The following is a 26,920-nucleotide window of genomic DNA, read 5'->3' on the forward strand; positions in this document are numbered from 1 at the left end:
AACATCTCCACACATACCACTTAGAATTAAGGCCAAAAAGTTCTATCTTGGTCTCATCAGACCAGAGAATCTTATTTCTCACCATCTCAGAGTCCTTCAGGTGTCTTTGAGCAAATTCCAAGATAGAACTTTTTGGCCTTAATTCTAAGCGGTATGTGTGGAGACAACCAGGCACTGCTCTTCACTTGTCCAATACAGTCCCCACAGTGAAGCATGGCGGTGGCAGCATCATGCTGTGGGGGTGTTTTTCATCTGCAGGGACAGAACGACTGATTGAAATCGAGGGAAAAATGAATTACAGGGATATCCTGGACAAAAACCTTCTCCAGAGTGCTAAGGACCTCAGACTGGGCCGAAGGTTTACCTTCCAACAAGACAATGACCCTAAGCACACAGCTAAAATAATGGAGTGGCTTCACAACAACTCTGTGACTGTTCTTGAATGGCCCAGCCAGAGCCCTGACTTAAACCCAATTGAGCATCTCTGGAGAGACCTAAAAATGGCTGTCCACCAACGTTTACCATCCAACCTGACAGAACTGGAGAGGATCTGCAAGGAGGAATGGCAGAGGATCCCCAAATCCAGGTGTGAAAAACTTGTTGCATCTTTCCCAAGAAGACTCATGGCTGTATTAGCTCAAAAGGGTGCTTCTACTAAATACTGAGCAAAGGATGTCTGAATACTTAGGACCGTGTGATATTTCAGTTTTTCTTTTTTAATAAATCTGCAACAATTTTAAAAATTCTTTTTTTTGTCTGTCAATATGGGGTGCTGTGTGTACATTAATGAGGGAAAAAATTAATTTAAATGATTTTAGCAAATGGCTGCAATATAACAGAGTGAAAAATTGAAGGGGGTCTGAATACTTTCCATACCCACTGTAATAAATAAATAATCAGTGTGTCTGTGGAGATTAAAATCCAATAAATATCCATAAAAACGAGGTTAAAAACACAGGCAGGAAACTGTCCTTTACAATTCTTAGTCCTGGTGCCTTCCTTTTAAAACTGATTTCTCTTCATCTTACTCCGATTGGCCCCACAGCATGGAAAGACATCCATCCAACACCCTCAGACAACCTTTTATTCTGGTCTGTATCCCTGCTGCCAATCCCACGGCATTTCACATGGAGCCACGAGCTCTGCTCCATTCGCATCGCTGCCAATACCTGGGTCCTCCCATCGCTGCCAGTCGCTGCTCTTCCCATTGAGAGCAGCCCTGAGCATAATGGCCGCTCCTTCTATGTGGTCGTGCAACACCCCTCAGCCCCCTCATGAGAGTCGACCACACGTTCCTTCCTGGGGCTCACATTCCCGTCCACCTGCTTCCTGCCACCTTGCACCGGCTCTTGCTAACTCTTGCCTGTTTCTCTCAGTTCCTGTCTTTAACCTCGGCTCCTTCCCTTCCTTCTTGTTCTGTTGTTTTCTCTCTTATTCTGTTCCCTCTGTCCCATGCAGGCTGCTTTTAATCTGACACTCTTAACAGGGCACAGGTGTGAATGTGCAAAATCCTCCGAGGACTTAATGAGGCACCTGACTGACACACACACTCGTAAGTGACTCCAGAATCAGCCAGGCATCCCCAGCCATCCTCAAAGCGAAGCACGTTTGCACTTCCACCTGCGTCCAATTGTAGCCTGCACATTCAGGGCACAATTATTAATTTACAAATCATCCACCTTTTTCTGAGCTGCAGACAAGCTGTACCACATTGCCCTTTTGAATGGAAGGCCCATCCCATTCCCTTTTATTCAATGGTCAAGAATTCTGCCTTTTACGAGATTACGTTTCCTGTTAATGCACTGCTCTGATTTTCCAGAAATATTTATTTAACAACATTATAGAAAAAAAAAATGTTTTGCACATTGTGACCATATGACTGAATGACTTAATATTTCATTTTTGCAAAACTAATAATGTGAGAGAAATTATTTCATTGCTGTTTTCATATTGTTTTCAGCATTGGTCACCATTGATCTGTCAGAAGCTTTCTTAAATTTGTTCTCCATGAAACATTATTAAGATTTGTTCTCGTCTGTCACTACAAGCCATTTGGAGTAAGTAATGTAAATTTTTTTTTATAGTAGTATTCCTTTATTACAGTACATGTTAAAAATTGGGATGTAGCTAAGCCTAACTCTACAGGAGATCTACATTCTGAGACCCATCCATTATATATGTGTTCAGTGTCTGCAAAGCTTGCTGAAAGTATGGAGTTTATGTAGAGAATTTGGGCAGGCCGTAGGATTCAGATAATAACAGACCAATTCAAAATGACACTGAAAAAAGTACAATCATGTTGACCTCTCAGGTGGGACCCGTTTGGGGAGTGTCTACCCTAGATCTATTTCTCTCTATTTATAAAAAAAAAATCTTGGAAGGCTTGAAAGGAGATGACACGTAATCTTCTCGGAAGACAATCTGACGTCCTGCGAGAGACATTTTAACATCACGCGAGACAAGGCAGTGAGAGAAAAGGAGAGCTGCTGCACAGGCAAAGGCTTTCGACTAGGCTGATTCCAGGGCTACAGGGGTTGAGTTATGAGGAAAGATTAAAAGAGCTGAGCCTTTACAGTTTAAGCAAAAGAAGATTAAGAGGTGACATGATTGAAGTGTTTAAAATTATGAAGGGAATTAGTCCAGTGGATCGAGACTATTATTTTAAATAAGTTCATCAAGAACACGGGGACACAGTTGAAAACTTGTTAAGGGTAAATTTCGCACAAACATTAGGAAGTTTTTCTTTATACAGAGAACGATAGACACTTGGAATAAGCTACCAAGCAGTGTGGTAGACAGTAAGACGTTAGGGACTTTCAAAACTCTACTTGATGTTTTCTTGGAAGAAATAAGTGGATAGGACTGGCGAGCTTTGTTGGAATGAATGGCCTGTTCTCATCTAGAGTGTTCTAATGTTCTAATGCTCTAAATGATCGATTCGTAGCGCAACAAGCAGAACACGTAGCTTTGGCAGCAGCAGGAGAAAGACAGCAGCTGATCAGACTACATCTCCTCAGCGTATGGCAGAAAAGTTAAGTGGCTAGAGTGTAGCGCGCATTTGAGCGAAGAGAGCAGGGGGCAAAGCTCCCTAGTATTTAAAAAGCTTGACTTGTGGTTCCTTTTTAAACTTGATTTCACGGTAGCTTGTACTTTACTTCTTTTCTGGATTCTGTAGAGACCACACCACAATTATCTAACAGATGTGGTAGGATTAGGTAAGACTGAATGAAATGAATGGTCCTCTCTGTTCATATTTATTTCATGCAAATATTCATTTTCAAAACTCCTTGAACCAGTACATGTTCTTATATCATGGAGCATATTATAGTAACAAGGCAGGAACCAGCCGTGAATAGAATACCAGTCCACTCAGGGCAAGCTCATTCACAAGCCCAACTTCATTCATAGTATACAGCAATAACACCATCATCAAGTTTGCCTGATGACACAATGGTGGTAGGTCTTATCAGCAATGGTGATAAGTCAGCTTACTGAATGTAAATATAATGACTGGCAGACTGGTTCAAGCGCAAAAACCTGTCTCTTAATGTGAACCAGACAAAATAAGATTACTGATGACTTCAGAAAAGCCAATGTTGTCCACACCAAGTTGCACATTGAGAGCTCTGTGATGGAACTGGTCAAGAGCACCACATTTCTTGTTGTGCACTTGGCAGCTGTCCTTACTTGCTCAATTAAAACTACCTCCATAGCTAAAAAGGTGCAACAGTGTCTCCACATCCTTTGGCAAACAAGGACGGCAAGCAAACCACTCTTCATTCTCACCACGTTTTACAAGGACACCATCGAGAATGTTCTAACTTGCTATATCTCATGTCCTTTGTGGAACTGCAGCGTCTCTGAACACAGTCTTGTGAAAGGAGGTGCACACAGTAGAAACAAACAGTGGAACCTCTCTACCTTCCATTAAGGACATTTTTATTAAGTCTTGCATCCTCAAAGCCTACAGCATTATGGAGGGCCACTCCCACCCTTCCCACAGTCTACTTCTCCCACTTCTATGTGGCAGAAAGTACCGTGGCATCAGAATCAGTTTTGCCAGGTTATGGAACAACTTCTACCCCTTGGCTGTCCGAACTCTGTGCTGACTCACGTCTGCTCCTGGTAGTTTATTTAATTGCATTACATTTCTTACTACTAGTTGCTGTTATTATCTATCGTACAGTATAGTTGTCTTTAACTTGTATTCTGTTTATGTAGATGTTGCACTGTGGGTGCACTATTGTGCCACCAAATGTTGTAAAACTGTGTATGGATGGTATGATAATAAAGCCATTTGAGTTGAAGGAATTAGTTAAAAAAAGTGATAGTAATTTTACTTATATCTTTGGGATATAGTAGGGAAACCTGAGGAGAGGCTCTGACCCAGTTTGTATTCAAAACCAGGATTCTGGTTGCAAGGAGAAATATTAACCACTGTGCCATTCCTTATGTCTTATACTTCTATGTATTTTTAGATTTAGAATATGTGAATGAAAGTATTGCACTGGCAATACAGCAACTGCAGATTTCCTTGAAAAGGATTAAATGGATTTAAAATAAAAAAAAAAAATGGAAGGAAGGATAAATGTCCTCTAGTAACAACAGAATACAATTAGTAATATTGTTTCAAATCATGGCATGTCCAAAATAAAATGAATCACCTTCTTTGTACAAACATATATTAAAGCTTCATTCAGCCTTACATGCAAACGTGCACAAATTTGTACATGCACAGCTGAACTCTGAATTCAGACCACTTGGAATAATGCACGTTAGAGTTCCTCTACCACTCTGTGCTCACTACAGATAGTTTGATCATTATGTAAGGCTGAACTAACATTAGGCCCACTAAAAGGGCCCATTTCAGCAAATGTTAATGAATATACAGCTGTATCAGTAAAGCAATGCCTTGGCTGGCACCGACAAGTGACAAAGGACACTAAGCCTTGTTTCTGGATAAACAATGTAAACAAAGATTACATTTAAAAGAAAATGCCCCCTATCAAATGGTTTTACAATGCTTCATTTGCACTTTGATATTCAGGGCAACGTGGTGAGTAAAGGCTGCCTCAAAAGCTGCTTTGTCAATATAATAGTGATATTTAACTTATTGCTATACACAAATAACAATACCTTACATTGCTTTGCAATACTGACATACAGATTTTCACTTCAAATGTGGGATTCATGAAATAGTACAAAAAAAAATTCATACATAAAATTTAGCATGCACATTTCTAATGAAATTTAAATATATGCATCATGAAACAAAGTACACATTCTTATTCACACAGAAAGAACTGAATAAGCAATGCCCATATCTTCATTCATGTGCCTAACTGCACATTCCTGAAATTCATCCCATTAAGGTTACCCCAACAAATAAACCAGCTGTGCCCTCGGGGTGGGTGTCACACTATAGGTGGCAGGATTTTACGCTTTGTGCAAATTTTAGAAATCCATGATCCTCTTTCTTGCTGCCATGCAAAATTCCACTTCAAGTCTGGTTAGCAGTGAGTTTTCATAAAGTCATTAAGATTATTTATGGAAGGTACATTGTCATCGCTCTTGTGAAGAGGTCCTTGGTTTTACTGTTTGAGCCCTGAAACCAAGTTTTTGGTTTTCAGGTTGCTTCTCCAATGGAAGAAGTGCTGGTGAGGCGGCTCTTAATGTCCTAGTGCAGTGACAGGGACGTTGTGCTGTAAACATGGCGCCATCCTTCGGATGAGATGTAACACAGAGGTTCTGACTCTTGGTGGTCATAAAATATCCCTGGCATCCTTCATAAACAGTAGGGTGTACCCCGTTGTCCATGCTAAATTGGCCTGGTCATTCTAACCTCCTTATAATTCCCTGTCTCTAACTGGCTTTCTCTCTAACCACTTCACCACCTACCAGCTTATGTGTGGTGAGCGTACTGGCACAAAATGGCTGCCATCGCATCATATAGAGAGATGCTGCACCTTAATGGTGGTTGAAGTGGCTCCCCACTCACTATATAAAGCACTTTGAGTAGTGAGAAAAGTGCTATTATATAAATGTCAGTCAGTCATTATCCAACCCGCTATAGCCTAACACAGGTAACGAATTATTAATAACAATAATAATAATAATATTATCCAATTCAGATCTTCAGTCAACTTTTTATGTGTAAAAATTTGTAACTGAAACTAGTGGAAACTCAGTATTAGAAACCTCTAGCATCTTACAAGTGACAGCCTTTTACAAAATCTTTCTCTTTTTTGATGTATATAATATATTTTAAGAACAAAATGGCTGCCATCGCATCATATAGACAGATGCTACACATTAGTGGTGGTTGAAGTGGCTCCCCACTCACTATATAAAGCACTTTGAGTAGTGAGAAAAGTGCTATATAAATGTAAAGGATTAATAATAATTTTATTATTATTATCCAATTCACAGTTAACTTTCTACCTGTATAATCTGTAACTGAATCTAGTGGGACGTCAGCATCAGAAACTTCTGGGCATTGTACACGTGACAGCCTTTTACAAAAGCTCCCTCTTTTTCTAGCTTTTGAAGTGAGTGTATATATTTTAACAACTACTGATCATTAATTTAAAGATTCAATGTGATCTGACATCTGGCTTGTCACTATACATTTTTAATGGATTTTTAAATTGAAGATATGCTGCTATCATTGCAGAGTGTTTCAACTGCTTTTCAAACAAACTGCAAGCTTGAGAGATGTCACAGGACGAGCAGAGCATCTAAAAGCTACCTTATGTCTACAACTGTGGTTCCCAACCTCATCTACAGTATGCCCCGCACCCCTAGGAAATGCCTGATTTATGTTCGCACCCCCTAAAAAACTAATACTATATTTGAAAATGAAGAAGTGAAATTTCTCATTTTTGAGCCACAATTTGAAACACATACAGTACTGAGGGTGACCAAATTAATCTAAAAAAAAAAAAGCTTTTATCTCAGTGCATAAATTGAAATATAATTTGAGCAATTTACCTTTACAAATCTCAATCTTGTAACTGTGTCCGCTGTGAAACTTTATTACCTGATAATCCAGGGGTTGGGGTATCCTGTGACACATTAAATCACAACAAAGAAATGACTTATGATCAATGATTGATAGGTTTGGTGGATTGGAGACCCCCTTGAAGCAATGGATGCAGGTGTGCTGCAGTCATTGAGCTTTGTCCCCTTGTAACACCTGCACTGCAGTTCAAAAACCAGACATGCCACACAGTTAAAATTGGTGCTTCTGCCAGGACCACCAGCAGGACAGATGGGCTGAGTGTAATTAGCAGGTGGTTACATCCAAACTCAGTCCCCCTTGCTCACCCCTGGCAAAAAAATGTCAATCAAACCTTGAAATCAGTGACATTTCACAATCAGGGCTTGCACAGAAATCAATACTAGACCTCACTGCTTTCTATGAATCATTGCATTTCCATTCCTTTTAAAATAGTCATTCACCTTTATGAAAGCTCCATCAGCAGCAAGAATGAAAAATCAAAAAAGTGATTTCCTTAATATCTTTTTGGTTTCTCCTAAACAACAATGAGATGAGAAAGAAATAAAATGGAGACATTTTCTTTTACCTCATGTTTCTCACAAGCGTCTCCTCTTGAGTTTCAACAGAGATCTCAGCAAAGTCACACAAGGGGCTCAGATTCTCTAATTAGCGTCTTTGAATGTACAGTATCAGTCATCGTCCAACCCACTATATCCTAACACAGGGTCACAGGGGTCTGCTGGAGCCAATCCCAGCCAGCACAGGGCACAAGGCAGGAACAAATCTGGGGCAGGGTGTCAGCCCACCACAGGGCACACACACACACACACCCACACACCAAACACACAATAGGGACAATTAAGGATTGCCAATGCACCTAACCTACATGTCTTTGGACTGTGGGAGGAAACCCACGCAGACACGGGGAGAACATGCAAACTCCATGCAAGAAGGACCCAGGAAGCAAACCCAGGTCTCCTATCTGCGAGGCAGGCAATATATCATTGGACTTCAAGCCCTGAGGTTATGTTTAAATTCCACTGCTGACACCATGTAATTAGAAGCAAGTCACTTCACCTGCCTGTGCCTCAATTAGAAAAACAAAAGAAATGTAACCAATCACATCTCAGATGTTGTAAGTCACCTTAGATAAAGGCAACAGTCCAATAATAAGTATAAAATATCAAGTCTTGAAAGAGATTAATACAAGCCTAGAGAGAAATCTCACAAAATACTCTATACCACTCTCTTCAAATCAAATTCTCAATTTTGTCTCCTTTTACCTCAGTTGTATCACGTGTCTCCTTTTTGTCTAAAGCTATTTCTTCTAAGGAATTTTAGTAGAAACATCTGTGGAAAAAGTTGATCCTTAAATGAAGCATAAATGAGATCTCTTTTAAGTCTCATGAGCCATCAAGGATCAACCTTTGAACAATAAACTTTTCTTATGAGAACCTGCAATTCTGCAGCACAGTCACAGATGACAATTGGGTGTACAATGCTTGATTCTTTTCACATCACAGAACAGGCGCACTAACTAATAAATGACCTACAAATGACGACACACTGCAAGACATCGACTGCACCATGATAAATCTGGACAACGGACCTCACTCACTCACTCACTCACTCACTTATTCAATTTTGGCAATCCTTCTTCTTTGTGTGTTTGGGTAGTAGTGGTTTGTTATAATATTTATAATTTTCTAGGGCTTCTGTAAAGTTTTAATTTCCCCTTGAGGACCACTAAAGTATTACTTATCTATCTGTAGCTTGAATAAGGGCAATTGATGCAAAAATTAATTCAATCTGAATTCTGACTCCAGAATCAGAATCCCAGAGTTTCAAAACTCTGAAAGAAACCTATAATTAGCCAGAATTAATTCAGGATAAAGCATAAGAAATGTATGAAAAACACCAATTACATAAATGGCACCTGGTTAAGGTTAGGTTAAAAGGTCAAAAGTGACGACCTTTTCTCATTCAAGCTTGTGAGTAATTCTGAAAAGAAATTTCTGAGTGGTTGATGTTGTTGTGCTCTTTATTAATGATATCTGACCCTTTTTACCTTTGACTTTTTTTTATTACATTAGGCTTTGACGACAGACACGACAGATTCTTGGTTACAATCTTTTTGGTTGTATTTTTTCTTCTCCCTTCAGGTCACCTCCATTGTTCAGTCTGTCTCCTTCATACAACAAACATAAAAGTAGTCAAATCTAATAGCAGTGAACATCTAGTAGAAGTTGCTGCACATTGACAAACACACCCACTCTCATTCGTATAAGACATACCAAATAATCAGATGAAAATAAATGGAATGTATTTAGCCCACCAAAGAAAATAAGAAAGAGGATTAGCAGAAAACCCATGCTGGGAATGTTATTCTCCGACCATACCCTAAATATTGTAGGTCGTTAATGAGCAATGTAATAACTGCTTCACAAAATGTACATAAAGATCTTCTCAAACCCACTTACAGCAGCATTTCAAGGTTGTGAGATACTATCCTAGTACTAGAGCAGTGGGTTTAAAGACAGGAACCAACTTTGCAAACCTAAAACAGTGCATTATCATACACACAACCATGAGGCCAACTTAGAATTGCCAAGTTGCCTAGCGTGTACGGTTTTTGATATGTGGGAAGTAAACAAGCGTACCCAGAGCTAGACGTGTTCAGACAAGGGTAGAAAATGCAAACTCCACAGAGCCAGTGTTCGTGTGTGCAGATTTAAACTTGGAACACTTGATGCATGAAGCAGTAGTTCTAATCATAATGATTAATATGGTTAGCAATAAAAAAAAAACACTATTTTCAGTAGACTTTTCTTCTTATATAATATGCTTAGGTGGCTGTTCAGTTGTCTGTCCAGGATTTTAAATCACCTGTAGTTCTCAAACCATTTAAACTATTGACCTGAAATTTGGTACACATATACTACGTGACGCCTACTATTCACTTTCGGGGTGAAGATTGACCTCCAAAGTTATTCCTCTTTAAATTTTATTTTATTGTAGAATCATCTCTCGGCAGCGGCCAGCAGGGCGGCCGTGCGGCACGTGTGCACGGGCGCCATTCTCATCTCTACCACCTTCACTGCCACTTCCCCTACCTCTTTATTTCTTAAATCATTCCTGAGGCAGATTGAAGACTTAAGTAAATGCAACACAAACACAGATTTAATCAGTTTTAATGCAACCTCTGAGCAAACGAATGCTAAACGTACAGAGAAAGAGGAGGAAAACTAGGAATGCTCAAGTCAAGTTTATTCACTGCACGTTATGGTGTAGTTCGCCATTACTGGTATATTATAATACATGGATTTATATTGTTGGATACACAAATTACAGGAGTCTTTCTGTAACAGACAGCCATCCCACCAATGTAGAGGAAAATGCAGTTGGTAACCGCTTTTCCTTTTTCCCCCTCCAAGAAAAGGGGAAAGTTTCAGGGAATCCATATGTTGCCCCTTCTCAGTGAGGCAGCGATATAAACAATGAAGAACCTGGAAGTCAGTGTTCAAAGATTGATGGTGACAGACCTTGTACCTCAGAAGCACCTTTGGACAAGTTAGGGTCAGACCACGTCAATCCAAATGTGAATTTGTGTTTCCTTAAGTTTTAGTTTAGAAACATCAGTAAATGCAGCCACGATTTGCACCCCAAACCTTCAAGATGGTATTATGTATTCCATCCATCCATTATCCAATCTGCTATATCCCAACTACAGGGTCTGCTGGAGCCAATCGCAGCCAACATAGGGCGCAAGGTAGGAACAAACCCCGGGCAGGGCGCGTGCACACACACACACACACACACCAAACACACACTAGGAACAATTTAGGGTTGCCAATACACCTAACCTGCATGTCTTTAGACTGTGGGAGGAAACCGGAGCTCCTGAAGGAAACCCACACAGACACGGGGAGAACATGCAAACTCCACACAGGGAGGACACGGGAAGCGAACCCGGGTCTCCTAACTGCGAGGCATATTTATATTATGTATATAAAAAAAGAAACAAACTTTGATTGATCAGTTTCTGAAGGTTTTCTAGCCCATCATTATTAGGACCTGGGGCATATTCCTGCTACAAGAAGAAGGCAGAATCCAAATTCTGGATGAAACACAAGTTTACATCCGGGCGCCTTCATAAGCACATTAATTCAGAGTCAGCATTCCGTCTGGCAGGATTTCTTTGATTGGTGCTTATGAAACCAAAGACACCTGACAAAATTCATCCAAGAATTCTGAGTCGTCATGATTCAGTAAATTCAATAAAGTATCTCAAGAATTTTCTGCAGCATGCATGGGTACGAATTTCAAACCCCATTACTATGGACTGAGAATGAGTGGCCAACTTTTGTGTTTAATCTCCACGGTAGAAACAGGTGAGTTCTAGCAACCCATGTTACTGTAAAACACTGGGAGAAGATGGAGCTGGTTTGGTCAGCTTAACTGTTGCAAACAATGTCAATGTCAAATGTATTTATATAGCACATTTCAAACAACATAGGAATGCTGTGGCCAAAGTGGTTTACAATCAAAGAATAAAAGAAAACATAAATAAAATCAACAGAAATAAAATAAATGAACATAAATAAAAAAAATAATAAATAGAAGTAATGTTATATAATCATAATGAGGAAACCATCAGTATTACTAAAGGTCACGGAATGCAAGTGAATAGAAATGAGTCTTTATTCTCTTTTTGAATTGTAGACGACTCCTTTATGTGATGAGGTAAAGAGTTCCACAGGCGAGGAACAGCAGCTGCACAAGCCCTGTCTGTCCCCCTTGGTTTTACACTTGGTATGAGGGACAACAAGAGACAACTGACCAGAAGATCTAAGCACTCTGGATGGCTGGTGTAAACCACACAATTCAGATAAATAGGCAGGAGCAAGCCCGTGTAAAGATTTAAAAACTAGCAACACGATTTTAAAATCAATTCGAAAACTGACGGGCAGCCAGTAAAGAAGCTAGAATTGGAGAAACAGAATCAGACTTTCTTGCCCCAACCAGAAAGCGAGCTGCAGCATTCTGGACCAACTGTAACCTGCATATCAGGGATTTGCTAATCCCAGAATACAGCGAGTTGCAGTAAAGAAGGCGAGAAAAGATAAAAGCATGAGTAGCTTTCTCAAGATCCCTAGAAGATAGAAAAGGCTTGATCTTACCTAATAGACAAAGCTGGAAAAAGCAACTCTTGACTACAGAATTTACTTGTTTTTCAAAAGAGAGGTTACTGTCAAAGATAACACCAAGATTGCGGACTTGAGGTTTGCAAAAGACAGAGAAAGAGCCGAGAAGTCCAAGACCAGTTTGGTCTTTAGCTGATGCACCCACTATAAGCACCTCCATTTTATTTTGATTCAGATCAAGAAAATTATTAGCCATCCTGGATCTTAGTTCAGAAAGACAGTTGTGGAGTTGATTTATTGCAGAGTTGCAGACAGGAATATAAACCTTAGTATCATCAGCATAGCAGTGAAAAGAAATGTTACCTTTCCTAAAAATAGCTCCAATAGGATGAAGGTATATAGAGAATAAAATAGGACCCAAAATGGATCCCTGAGGAACACAAATTTAAGAGGAGCAGTAGACGAAAAAGAGGAATTTAAAGTCGCTGAAAAGTGTCTACCAGTTAGATATGACCTGAACCAGTTAAGAGCAGCCCCTTTAAGCCCAACAAGATGTTCAAGCCGCAACAGCAATATCTCATGGTCAATAGTGTCAAAGGCAGAGGACAGGTCAAGGAGGACAAGGACTGCAGCGTCACCAGAGTCAGTAATAACAGAGATGTCATTGACATAAAAGAGCAAACAGCTGCAGTATGTCTCAGACAGGCATTTATTCCAGTACCAATATCTCCACCAAAACTTTCTCTCTCTGACCTCAAAAACTTTATGGCAAACAAGCACACACTGTCGTAAAATGTAAATACTGAAAATGTACCAAATACACTGACTCTCAGAAAAACATGGAGTCTTGACATACTATCGAAATAACTGAAACTGTAAAAATATTTTGTTTTTTTTCTGTGTGTGTTTCTTCCAAAATCCAAATATTAATTCTATAGTTTACTTAACTGTGAAAACCAGTAAATGTAATCTAGCTGGCAGAGTTTGAATATGTTCAGGTCTGGAGGTGATTTCATGTGGAGGTTGCAATACCTCAGAGCCTTCAGATCTGCATAGCAATCATGCAGGTGATCAAGCTAGTCTACAGTACTGTAAAACCTGAAGGGTCACACCTCGGGACTGGTGGTACAGGTACTCTGCAGAGGCGACTTGCATGCTATTGAGAACCATCAGCTAGACAAAATGTGACAGGTCCTAACTGGCTTACAGTATTACTTTTAAAGGAGAAGACCAAAAAAGATTTCAACTCGTGATCTTGGTGCGGCCTCTATACCCTGACCAAATCTGATACAGTTATGTCTGCCATTCTGACCTGGTGTGGACTAGCAAAGTGTTGCTTCATCTTATTCTATTTTTTTGGACACATTGTTGTGTGTATGCACTAGACTGGGCAGAGATAGTTGAGCGTGTAGATGATCCAGCAGAAGCTGAAGTTCACAACCAATTATAAGAGCTGCAGGTGAACTGCCTGCCGTTGAGTGCTGTGGAAGACAGCGGACAGGTCCAGATTGTGTCATTGAAGCGTTTATTACAGTACCTCCATTCCTGCTGAAACTTTCTCTCTAACCCCAAACACATTAGACAAGCAAGCACACAATCTCATAAAATGTAAATTCTGCAAACATAACGTTAACACCAGTGAGCTTGTGTGAAAGTCTTATTTTGCTGACAATCCAAGAATGTTAAAATGGGTTAACTCGGTATCCCAGCAGGCAGACCATGATCACTAGAAATGCTACAGATAAAATACTGTAAAAAAAATAAAGATGACATTCCTCGCACAGACTGGTCATTGACCCCAAGTCCGTGGCCTCATTCAGAGTTCATGCACTTTCATCAGATGTATACTTTAAACTTGTTGTTGCCAGTAATTAAAAGTAGCAGGCTCATAGCGGATGAGATAAAAACACAAACTATATAGAAGATGAGCCAAGTAGTGAATAAGAGCAGGAGTTAAGGAGAAAGTAGATATAGGAAGACAATATGGAGACGTGGATAAAGATTACCAAAAGAAAAGGATCGAGTAAAATGTTTCGAATGCCTGCCTACCAGCAGCTTAATGAAAGGAAAACAAAAATCCCCATGTTACGAAACTGGGATAAAGGTTGTCCTGTGATAACAAGCTTCCTGAAATTGCACCAAAAAAAAAAAAAACATAAATATAAATAAATGACGAATTAATTTCAGTGCTGTGCGCAGGAATGAACACTGCCGTTTACGTTTAGTAAGTGTGATCTAAGGTCAAAAAACACTGTCTGCTCTCTTTCATGGTTAGAAAAGAACATCTGACCTCACTGCATTAAGTGCAAGGCAGCAAACCTCTGAATTACAGGCTTTAAGCTTTTAACTTTGTGCTTCTCTAATTCATGAACCATTAATTAAGGAAGTAAAATAACCCCTCTGAAATTAGACAATAAAACTCTTTCATCTTTAAAATAAAAATACAAAAAACAAAAGAAAAAGATCATCTTTACTAGAGGAGTAGAATTAGACAACTTGTGTTAACAGTAAAATCCATCCAAACTGGAGTTTGTTTGTGGAGAATGCATGTTCACCAAGTGCACACATAGCTTTCCGTTTTTCTTCCCATATCCTAAAGACTAACATGATGACTGTAGTGTCGATCATATATGAATGTGCCTGCTTAGTACACAGTGATGAGTATGGGATCTGGAGCGTATCGAGGCACCATTTGAGACAACACAGGAATCAGCTTTGGACATGGAGCTAATCCGTCACAGGGGACAATTCATTTAACAAGCATGTCTTTGACATGATGAATGAAAACAAACAGACAAAGTTCTCATGAACATTGGACAGACCAGGATTAAAAATAGTGCCCTGTAGCTGTGAAGTAGTAAAACCACCACGCAGATTAAGTGCTGTACAATTCCAAATTGGTCCTGCGTGTGTGGGAATGTGCCTGAGTGGATCTGTTCGGTGCCGATTTCTGCTTGCTTAGACATGGACACCCAGCAACTCTGAACTAAATTATGAACGCTTCATTATAGTATGTTATTATGTTTAGGTGCTGAAAAAAATTAAAGGGCCTTTAGGGATCAAAGACAAAGACTATACAGGAAGTCATGTTTCTGATTTCTAAATTTTGCCAATGGACTGAAATAAATTATTACCTAGTCATATGAAGAATACTATAAAGAGCTTCATATTTACAAGGCAAAATGGTTAGTTGCAATGACAGTCCTAATATTAAGAATACTTCTAAATAATATTCAAATAGCCTTCTTCTTCTTTCAGCTGCTCTCGTTAGGAGTTGCAAGCGGATCATTTTCTTCCATATCTTTCTGTCCTCTACAACTTGCTCTGTCACACCCATCACCTGCATGTTCTCTCTCACCACATCCATTAACCTTCTCTTAGGCCTTCCTCTTTTTCTCTTCCCTGGCAGCTCTATCCTTAACATCCTTCTCCCAATATACCCAGCATCTCTCCTCTGCACATGTCCAAACCAACATAATCTCGCCTCTCTGACTTTGTCTCCCAACCGTCCAACCTGAGTTGACCCTCTACTGTCCTCATTTCTAATCCTATCCATCCTTGTCACACCCAATGCAAATCTTTGCATCTTTAACTCTGCCACCTTTAGCTCTATCTCCTGGTTTCTGCTCAGTGTCACCGTCTCCAACCCATATAACATAGCTGGTCTCACTACCGTCCTGCACATCTTCCCTTTCTCTCTTGCTGATACCCGTCTGACACAAATCACTCCTGACACTCTTCTCCACCCATTCCTCCCTGCCTGCACTCTCTTTTTCACTTCTCTTCCACAACCCCTATTACTCTGTACTGTTGATCCCAAGTATTTAAACTCATCCACCTTCGCCAAATCTACTCCCTGCATCCTCACCATTCCACTGACCTTACTCTCATTTACACACATGTATTCTGTCTTTTTCCTACTGACCTTCATTCCTCTCCTCTCTAGAGCATATCTCCACCTCTCCAGGAGCTCCTCAACCTGCTCCCTACTAACGGTACAGATCACAATGTCATCAGCAAACATCATAGTCCATGGGGACTCCTGTCTAATCTTGTCTGTCAACCTGTACATCACCATTGCAAATAAAAAAGGGCTCAGAGCTGATCCCTGATGTAATCCCACCTCCACATTGAATGCATCTGCCACTCCTACCGCAGCCCTCACCACTGTCACAGTTCCCTCGTACATATCCTGTACAACTCTTACGTACTTCTTTGCCACTCCCGACTTCCTCATACAATACCACAGCTCCTTTCGAGGCACCCTGTTATATGCTTTCTCAAGGTCCACAAAGACGCAATGCAACTCCTTCTGGCCTTCTCTATACTTCTCCATCATCACCCTCAGAGCAAACATTGCATCTGTGGTGCTCTTTCTTGGCATGAAACCATACTGCTGCTCACTAATCATCACCTACTTCTTAACCTAGCTTCCACTACTCTTTCCCATATCTTCATGCTATGGCTCATCAATTTTATTCCCCTGTAGTTACTGCAGTCCTGCACAGCCGCCTTATTCTTAAATATCGGCACCAGTACACTTCTTTACTCCTCAGGTATCCTCTCACTTTCCAAGATTCCATTAAACAATCTGGTTAAAAACTTGACTGCCATCTCTCCTAAAGACCTCCATGCTTCCATAGGTATGTCATCTGGACCAACAGCCTTTCCATTTTTCATCCTCTTCATAGCTGTCCTTACTTCCTCCTTGCTAATCTGTTGCACTTCCTGATTCACTATCTCCACATCATCCAACCTCTTCTCTCTCAAGTTCTCTTCATTCATCAGCCTCTCAAAGTACTCTTTCCATCTGCTCAACACACTCTCCTCGCTTGTGAGTACGTTTCAATCTTTATCCTTTATCACCCTAACCTGCTGCACATATTTCTCAGCTCAATCCCTCTGTCTAGCCAATCAGTACAGGTCCTTTTCTCCCTCCTTAGTGTCCAACCTCTTATACAACTCATCATACGCCTTTTCTTTAGCCTTCGCCACCTCTATCTTCACCTTGCACCTTATCTATTTGTACTCTTGTCTACTTTCTGCATCTCTCTGACTATCCCACTTCTTCTTTGCCATCCTCTTCCTCTGTATACTCTCCTGTACTTCCCATTCCACTGCCAGGTTTCCGTTTTCGCCTTCCTTTTCCAGATGTCACGCAAAGCACCTTTCTTGCTGTTACCATTACTACATCTGATGTAGTTTCCCAGCTGTCTGGTAACTCTTCACTGCCACCCAGTGCCTGTCTCACCTCCTTCCTAAACTCAACCTTGCAGTCAACTTCCACCATTTGATCCTTGGCTCTGCCCTCACTCTCTTCCTCTTCTTGATCTTCAACGTCATCCTACAAACCACTATTCTGTGCTGCTTAACTACACTTTCCCATGCCACCACATTGCAGTCTCCAATCTCCTTTAGATCAACTCTTCTGCATAAGACGTAATCTGCCTGTGTTCATCTTCCTCCACTTTTGTACATAACCCTATGTTCCTCTCTCCACTAAAATACGTATTCAGCACAGCAATGTCCATCCATTTGGCAAAATCCACTATCCTCTGACCTTTTTCATTCTTTTCCTTGACACCATACCTACCCATCACCTCCTCATCTCCACTGTTCCCTTCAACAACATGCCCATTGAAATCCGCTCCAATCACCACTTTCTGTCCCTTGGGTACACTGTTCATCACTTCATCCAACTCACTCCAAAAATCTTCTTTCTCACCCATTGCACACCCAACTTGTGGTGCATATGCACTAACATCATTTATCATCACACCTCCAATTTCCAGTTTAATAATTATATATGAAATTATAACACTCTTGACATACTGTTCCTTCAGAATAACTCCTACCTCATTTCTCCTCTCATCCACCATGATAGAATAGTTTGAATCCACCTCCAATCCACCTGGCCTTACTCCCCTTCCATTTAGTCTCTTGCACACACAATGTATCAACCCTTCTTATCTCCATTATATCTGCTAACTCTCTCCTCCTTACCAGTCATACTGCCAACATTCAAAGTTCCTACCCTCAGTTCCACTCTCTTTACTTTCTTCCTCTCATCCTGCCTGTAGACACGTCTCCCCCCTCTTTTTCTCCTTCGACCTGTACTGATTAAATCAAACCATCTATGACAGACAGACAGACAGACAAGAATGGCACTATATGACAGACAGACAGATAAGAATGGCACTATGTGACAGACAGACAGACAGACAAGAATGGCACTATATGACAGACAGACAGATAAGAATGAGACAGACAGACAAGAATGAGACAGACAGACAGACAGACAGACAGATAGATAGATAGATAGATAGATAGATAGATAGATAGATAGATAGATAGATAGATAGATAGATCTTACATTATTTGTACCCAGGTGGAAATTGAAGTTGTGACAGAAGTGCAATAAATAAATAAATATATACCAGAAAGACTGCAAAGATATGAATTTCTAACTTGGCCGTCACAGGCACATTGAGGCATTATGCAGGCATGTTGTTGGAGATGTATAGGAGCTCCAGACTAGTTTATTGACACACTTGTGCTGAATAATTTGTTGGCTGAAAGCCCTCAGTGTTAGTGCATCATGGAGAGGACGTGCAGCATTGTTCATAATGGCATTTTTTAATGGTTTAATTTTTATTTTCTCCTCCACTATTACCTCCAGCAGGTTACAAGCGTGTCCATATCCATGCCAATCCTTTAGTTTGTTCATTCGCTTGAAGTGAGGTTACCAGTTTAGCAGGGTGGTAGAACATATAAAGAATGTCACTAACCACAATGCAGAAGTGCAGTCTGCTAAGAAAAAGAGAGTCTGCCCTGTTGTTTCTTCTAAAGTTCCTTTGTGTTCTGTGACCAGACTAGCCTGTCATTGATGTGGACCCCAAATACTTGCAGAGCACAACTTGTCTGAGCACACCATCTTCTCATCCACTCCTGGAGTAGTGACTGGGCATAAAGGCTCTTTGGTGTGGTGAAAGTCAAAAACCAGTTCCTTGGCTTTGTTAGTGTTCATTTGCAGACAATTCTTTCTGCACCAAGAATCACGGTTCTTTACCTGACTCCTCTCCTCTATCTCATCCCTCTCATCAATACATGCCATAAGTGAACAATCATCTGAGAATTTCTGCAAGTGACATGAACTGCTGTTATATTTATAGTCAGAGACAGGACTATTCCTTGTGGTTCTCCAGTGTTGCTCACATCCACAGAGATACAGTCTTTGAGTCTCAAAAATTGTGGTGTCCATTATCCAGGATATCATAGGCTCACCCCCCTGAATATCATCTTAAATGGGATGGCTGGATGGTATTGAAGGCATTGGAGAAGTCAAAAAACATAATCTTCACAGTGTTGCCAGTTTTGTCCAAGACGGAATAAATCTTGAGAAAACAGATAGATAATTGCATCCTCCACTCCGATCTTTGTCTGACAGGCAAAACTGCAGTGGATCCAGGTGGTCTGCCACAAGAGGACCCTATAGTTCAGGACCAGCCTCTCAAAGGTCTTTATGATGTCAGATGTAGGAGCCACCGGTCTACAGACATTAGGTGAACAGGCACCTGCCTTCTTTGGAACAGGAACAATACAGGATGCTTTCCACAGCAGAGGCACTTTTTGCAGTCTTATTGGCAGACTGGACAGGTGACAGAAGATACCATAAAAGTTGTTCAGCGATATAAAACGCTACTGTCTGAGTTTGTGTCTGGTCCTTCCAAGCATTCTGATTGGTAATTCTGGCTTTGGTGACACAACTGATAAAAAAAGAGCTGGGCAAGAGAGTTTGAGACACATGAGCTGGAGTAAAGGCATAGGAGGGACACTGAGAGTTGCTTTCAAAGACAGGAAGCATTCACAACAATACACATGGTGTTTTCATAGTGGGCAAAGGGGACCCATCTACCATTGGTGATAGTCAAAAAACAGACAGGACATGCGCAGCGTGCCTCTTAAGTCTGAGGAGCAGGGTTTACAGGAATGCACTTTGTGAGGGACAGCTGGAAACCTCACCCTGCACAGTCAGCCCTACTTTGTCAGGCTCCCACCTCACCCGGAAGTGCTTCTGAACAACACCTTCGAGATACCAGAAGTGTTTCTGGTTGTCACATAAAAGGAGCGGCATGTCACAACTCCAGGGGCCAGAGTGGGGAGAAGAAGAGAGAAAGAGAGAGACAGAGAAGACAGTATTGCTGTGCATTGGATTTGTGTTGGCGATTGTGCTGTGGGAAACTCTTCCCCTCAAGAACTTAACACAATAAAAAACTCTGCGTTCAGTGTAACTTGTGTTGAGTATGTGTGTGTTGGGTGTTTGAGACCTGCAGTGCCTCATGGCGACCACAACTAAAAAATTGAGTTGAGAGCTTCAGGGCAAGAGAGGATAAGCCACACATAGATACTGAGGAAAGCTATAGGAAGAACCCTGAGGGTACACATACGACAAGAGATACCAATATTTAAAAAATAATTCTAGTAAATAAATAATTTAAAGTAAATATTCTTGCATCCCCTTTATATAGAAAAGGCTGATATGACATTTTCATTATGTTACTGGGAGTTATAATCCAGGTAATCAGAACTACTTCAAGTGGAACAGGTCCTAACCTCCATAAGGATCTGTGTGCCCCAACAGGCTCAGCAAATTTAATCAAGTCTACTCTTATAGGGGGTGCTGGAATGGACAGTGGCTTTACACTTTTTATTATTATGAGGGTTTATGAAAACAGTTCAACCATAATCAAATTCATTTAAGCAATATGGAATCTTCAGCTAGTAATTAGACGTATACTTTGAGAAATGACTCTTCAGGAAATTGAAAAGTTCATTTTTTGCCTAATCGTGCACAAATTAACTTGACCTTAATCTACATTCTCATACTTTTGCTATCGAGGCTACACATTTTGCCTGTGCCAGTTAATGTTATATTGTAAGTTTTTGTACCGTAAAGTTATATTTCAACAGTTGTACATATGTGTAAGCGCTCAGAGTTGAACTCCATGAAGAGCACAATACACATACAGAAGATTCAATAATTGAATTCCTAAATAGCTGAAGGATCTCGTCACTCCAGCAGTTTAGCAAAAAAGAAAGAAGTGCCAGTGTTTGCATTTTGGTGAGCTAGTTTTTCAGGTTTCTATGCATATTTTGGCTGTTTTTAAAAGGAAAATAATAATAAAAAAAACCAACAAAATGTAATTAACTGTTTTTTCCACTAAATCAGCACAACTGAGTTGGAGACCAAGACAGGTGATTAACTCTAAATAAGAGAAAACCTTTCACATGTGATTATTTCTAAATAACATAACACTTTTTGTTGCTTTGATGCACTTAGATCTCTAATAAAAAAATTAAAATGTTGCATAATCCATATGGTTAAGAATATGTATAAAAAATAATTCAAAATAATAGTCTGTTTATTCAATACCCTTTCTCCATAAGCTTGGCTCATTATTGCTTATATCTACCAGTTCATTCCAGCTATCCTTCACTGATTATCAGGATTAGATCTACTTTGAAACTAATGAAACTTAGGGGTAGGGGTTGATTTGTTTCAAACCTATTTTTGTAAAACGTGATTTATTTGTATAGATTGTTATTTGATTTTAATAAAACTATTAAAATTAAAAGAAACTAATGAAACTTAAGTGTCAAAGTCCCCAATCCCAGAGAGGCCCCAGAATCGACTTTAGCCTACATCACTTAAAAATGTTGGGTGTCTACTGAATGAGAAGGGTCTTTTTAAAAATTAGAATTAATAATATACGTAATTCAGTACAAATAAAAGTCAAAATAAAAAGGATACTGCGGTGGGGTGGCGTCCTGCCTGGGATTTGTTCCTGCCTTGCACCCTGTGTTGGCTGGGATTGGCTTCGGCAGACCCCTGTGACCCTGTGTTAGGATATAGCAAGTTGGACAATGACTGACTGACTGACTGACTTGAAAAGGTTATTAAAGTATCAAAAAAAAAATTTGTGGTAATCTGTCGTGGAACAATCCCATTGAAGAAGATGACTGTGGTTATCCAGAACTCATTGCTGGCTGCGAAGGGGCCCCATAACAGTTCAAGTTTCAGGGCCCCAAAAATGTAGGTCTACCACTGCTGACCACATTGCAAATGTCTCTCATTCATGCAGAATCACTGTGTAAAATATCTGAAAGATAAAGACAACCCTTGGCTTGGTTTTTTCACATCTTGATAACTGCAACTCCTTGCTGGCAGGGGTACTTCCAAGCTGCTGTGGGTACCACCACACAGCATCACAAGCCGAGATGGACACGTCACTCCTCTTTTCAGGTCACTCAACTGATTCTCAGAAGTTAAACACATTAGGTTCAAATCCTTGAAGTCTGAATCCATAGTAATTAATGGATCAGCACCTATGCATATGCAGAAACTGGTGAGGGCCTATGCTTCTTCTCACCTGCTCAGGTCTGCCAGTAAGTAGCACCTGGAGATACCACCTGTGTGTGACATCAAATCTCAACCCAAGCTTTTTTCATGTGTTGCCCCTAGCTGGTGGAACAAGCTGGTCACCTTCATCTGAACTCCTGACGTCCTCACTGGATTTAAGAAGTGTTTCAAGACATTCTACTTCTGTGAATATCTTCGTAACGGATGATGACTTTGATGCTATGTTCTTTGTGGCTAAAAAAAGTAACAAGTCTTCTGTGTTCTTTTTGGTTTAGGGCTCTTCACTTTTGGTGGTCAATTTTATAACTCTGTCCTGTAGCAGTTGTTTCAAAACAGTTTCTAGACCAGTGGTGGCAAACCTTTGGCACGTGTGCCAGAGGGGGCACTCAGAGCCCTCTCTGTGGGCACGCCTGCCATCTCCGCAGCACAGAGTTCGTTACTAGAAAGCCAGAGGGACGCAGGGCTGGACTGCTCCCCTCCCCGTCTCCACACACGCCTGAGGACATTCTCACATCTTCCACCCCTCTTCCCAGCAGCCCAATGGGAGTGCTTCCTCCCTCCCCTGTCTGGGGTAAGGTGGGTAGCTCACATATGCCATGAGGGTGCATCGTGGACGGCAACCTGTTGAGTCTGTGGTGAAGATTCCTGTGGTGGGTTTGGAGAGGAGCTAGGTTGGATGGGATGTGGTATAGCGGGTCCACAGCTCAAAATTGAAAAGGCCAGTTTTAATAGATAATCGCAGCACTTGCGGCTTAGAGGGGGGCGTGGTACTGTGGCCAAAGCGGTTCCTCGCTTAAGTGCACAGGTGAGGAGTCGTCCGCATCTGTAATTGTTGTCGGAAGCTGCTAATCGCAACACCTGATCCACATGCCCATAATATAAGCGCGAGGTGGATGGAGAGGGGAAAAAAGAGAGAGAGAATGGGAACGGAGGTTAATGGGGGGAGACCTGCGTGAAACACTTGAGAAGACAGAAGGGATGACAAAGGGCAGCACAGTTCTGAAAATGAAATCCTTAAAGTGTGGAATGCTCTGCCAAATAATTTTAAGTCAATGAAAGCACTTTGGATCACTTTCCTTACTGTGTTTGGATCATCTTATGCTTGTGAACAGCTGTGAATTATATCAAATCTGACACCAGAAACAGACTAAAAGATGACCTGAGTGCTGCATGTGTTGCTCTCAAACTTACAAAGTATGAGCCAAGGTTAGACAAATTTTCAGCATGCATACAACAGCAAAAATCACATTAATTGTTCAAAAGCATACCGAATGCAAACTTTTACCTTTCAACAAAAAGTTGTCTGTATCATTGAAAGTTCTGTTTTTGTGTTTTTCTTTTAAGACAAAAGATGTTAATGTATGAATTGTTTTTTCTAAACTGAAACTTCACTATTCAGGTTAAATTGGCATGTTGGCACTTTGCGATAAATAAGTGGGTTTTGGGTTGCAGTTTGGGCACTCGATCGCTAAAAGTTTCGCCATCACTGCTCTAGACTGATGTCTACTCAATTATCCATCCATCCATTTTCTAACCCGCTGAATCCGAATACAGGGTCACGGGGGTCTGCCGGAGCCAATCCCAGCCAACACAGGGCACAAGGCAGGAACCAATCCTGGGCTGAGTGCCAACCCACCGCAGGACACACACAAACACACCCACACACCAGGGCCAATTTAGAATCGCCAATCCACCTAACCTGCATGTCTTCGGATTGTGGGCGGAAACCGGAGTGCCCGGGGAAACCCACGCAGACACGGGGAGAACATGCAAACTCCACGCAGGGAGGACCCGGGAAGCGAACCCGGGTCTCCTAACTGCGAGGCAGCAGCGCTACCACTGCGCCACCGTGCCGCTGTCTACTCAATTATTCTGACCAATTTTGTAAGTAATTTTTAATAAAAGCATCAACTAAACGACAAAATGTAAATTTTCCTTAAACAACAAAAGTTTCTTTACTATTGAAGTGTGTAAAATTTTAGAAAATAAAGCCCATTTCACATTTGACATGTTTAGAGACATAGCCTTCATTTACATAATCTTACCATGGGTGCAATAGCCGGCCACCTCCCGAGAAGAACCGTCATATCGTCTGACATACCCTTCAACAAGTCGTGATTCACCCCAAGTTATAGGGGTGGACTCAAAACTGATGACAAATGAATGCTCATCCAGAAGTACATATAAAGCAGCGACAAGGAATAAGAATGCAGGTGTTTTGGACCCCACAAACAGAACTGTATCTCGTCTCTTTGACGTCTCATGTTTTACGTAACCACTACAGAATGGAAAAAAGAAAAAAAAAAGTACCAAGATTGCAGCAGAACCACACCATACCTGTTAACCCTTTGTACAGCACCAGTTCCATCAGCCAGTACTTTATTGACTGTCACAAAAAGGGGCGAACATGACAGTGCTGATAAATTTGACATGCCTAGAAATTTGTGTAAATTGACAAGACCCAGAAATGAAAACAGCAACTGCAGTTGGCAAGTCTCACATACCCAGCGGCCAGAAAAAGTCAAGTAATGTGACATCGGCTTAACAAGACGCATCTGTTTACTTGAAAAATGGGGCCAAACGTGCTCATAATATGTAAAAGGTAGACTCCACAATTTTTATGTGAAGAAGTTATGAGTGAAACAAATAATAATTACAGCAAATTAAGAAAATGGAAATATAAATACTATGACCACAGAGAGCCCCAAACCACAGACACGGTAAAGCACCACATGTAAAATGAATAAAATAAAGAATTTAATTCTTCCAAAGCACTTCTTCACAATCCTCCCAATGAATAATAAGCTGGCAATTCTTCCTTCTTCTTTACCTCTGGATTCCTTTTATCCCAGTCCCGGGAATGTTTCCAGTGTCATGTTATGTCTTCCGGGAAGCACTTCTGTTCCAGAATGAAAGTAGAGAAGAAGATCCCCCCTCCACCCCAGACAGCACCCTCTATTGCAATGTAGGGACCCCAACAGGGCTGTCCATCCGGACTCCATATCCCAAGCACCCCTGTGGGTATCCCAACTGGGTTTCCATATGAGGTCCACTGCCACCTCGTGTATGGGGGAATGGAAGTTCTTCCGAATCTTATCTCATGCCAGGCAAATACAAAGTTATTTCTCTGCTCCACTGCCCATTTCGTCATTGTATATTTTGTTCCCCGCCTCAACTGGGATGCCCATTCTGCTTCTACAATATGTGGTCCCAGTGAGTCTAAATATACACTCTAATGGGCTTACACAATGTTTACATGCTATGAAAAATATGAGTATTAGGAGTTTTACAAATAGCTACCAGTAGAAGGATGGCCGAGACAGACATACAGAATGAATGATAGATAATCACGCATTGAAATGGCTTTGGCTGTGACATTGTACTTGGAGTTGTACATTTCCAATTTAATGTGTATTCAATGTGTTTTTAATGTGTCTTCAGGAAGAACCAAGAAATTCAGAGCAATTATGTGTTAACAGAACAAACCAGGATGGCAGGATGTCAATGACAGTAACTGTAAAAACTCTTGAGTTAAAGGCTTACCTAGCTGTCCATACAAAAGTAAAATTAAAAAAATATATTTTTAAAGCACCTATCACAAACAAATGTCATAAAGCGCTGAACGATAAAACACAGAATAAAATGAAATATCAAAACAACATTAAATACAAGGACAATATAAAAGTCATCCACAGAAGGCAAAGCTACACAAAATGCCCCTCTGCACAAATGCTTCTTAAGTTGACACCTGGACAAGTCAATAGATTCTTCTGATCTCTGTTGAGATTAGGAACACTTCCTTTCACCTCTCACTCTATGTCCTAAGATCAGGCCTTACCATGCGCTTACCAGCAAATCTTCACCCCATCTTATCTGCTGACCTCAGAGTCAGTAACCCCCGGCAAGTGAAGATTAATACAATCCTGACCCGACGATAGTTTTTTGGGCCATCCTAGAATTCCTTGCAAGTTGAGAGGATACCCTATATACAGACCAACAGGTCAAAGTGCTTTTCTGGAGGTTTAATTTTTTTTTCTGCACCATAAGAAAATACCTCTAATCCACCATCTCTCCTCCACAGACAGTTACAGCTCCAACATCACCATACTGGGATGGCCTAGTTTCTTCTTATGGCAAAAACAGGGCTGACTCAATGCTGGTTCCCATTTTCATTTGACTCATTTCATTTGACTATAGGTGGTACTTTGAAGAATAAATTCTAATTTACCACTCCCAAGAAAGAGTCTTCTTGAATGGAATGTATACTACACTTGGTGTTCCATAATCAGAAAACTAAAGTACTGCCTGTGTTCGATGACACACTCAACACCCTCAAGTAAGAAAACTGCTGTAGTT

The 26,920-nt window shown here is 40.7% G+C and overlaps 1 protein-coding gene across 1 annotated transcript in view; it reads right to left on the reverse strand.

The window, feature by feature from the left end:
• ugt8 (UDP glycosyltransferase 8) overlaps positions 1-26,920 on the reverse strand; it is a 100,349-nt gene that overhangs the window by 19,709 nt on the left and 53,720 nt on the right. The gene's annotated exons all lie outside the window — the stretch shown is intronic.

Source organism: Polypterus senegalus, chromosome 7, assembly GCF_016835505.1.
Source record: "Polypterus senegalus isolate Bchr_013 chromosome 7, ASM1683550v1, whole genome shotgun sequence".
In the NCBI taxonomy this organism is placed as follows: Eukaryota; Metazoa; Chordata; class Cladistia; order Polypteriformes; family Polypteridae; genus Polypterus; species Polypterus senegalus.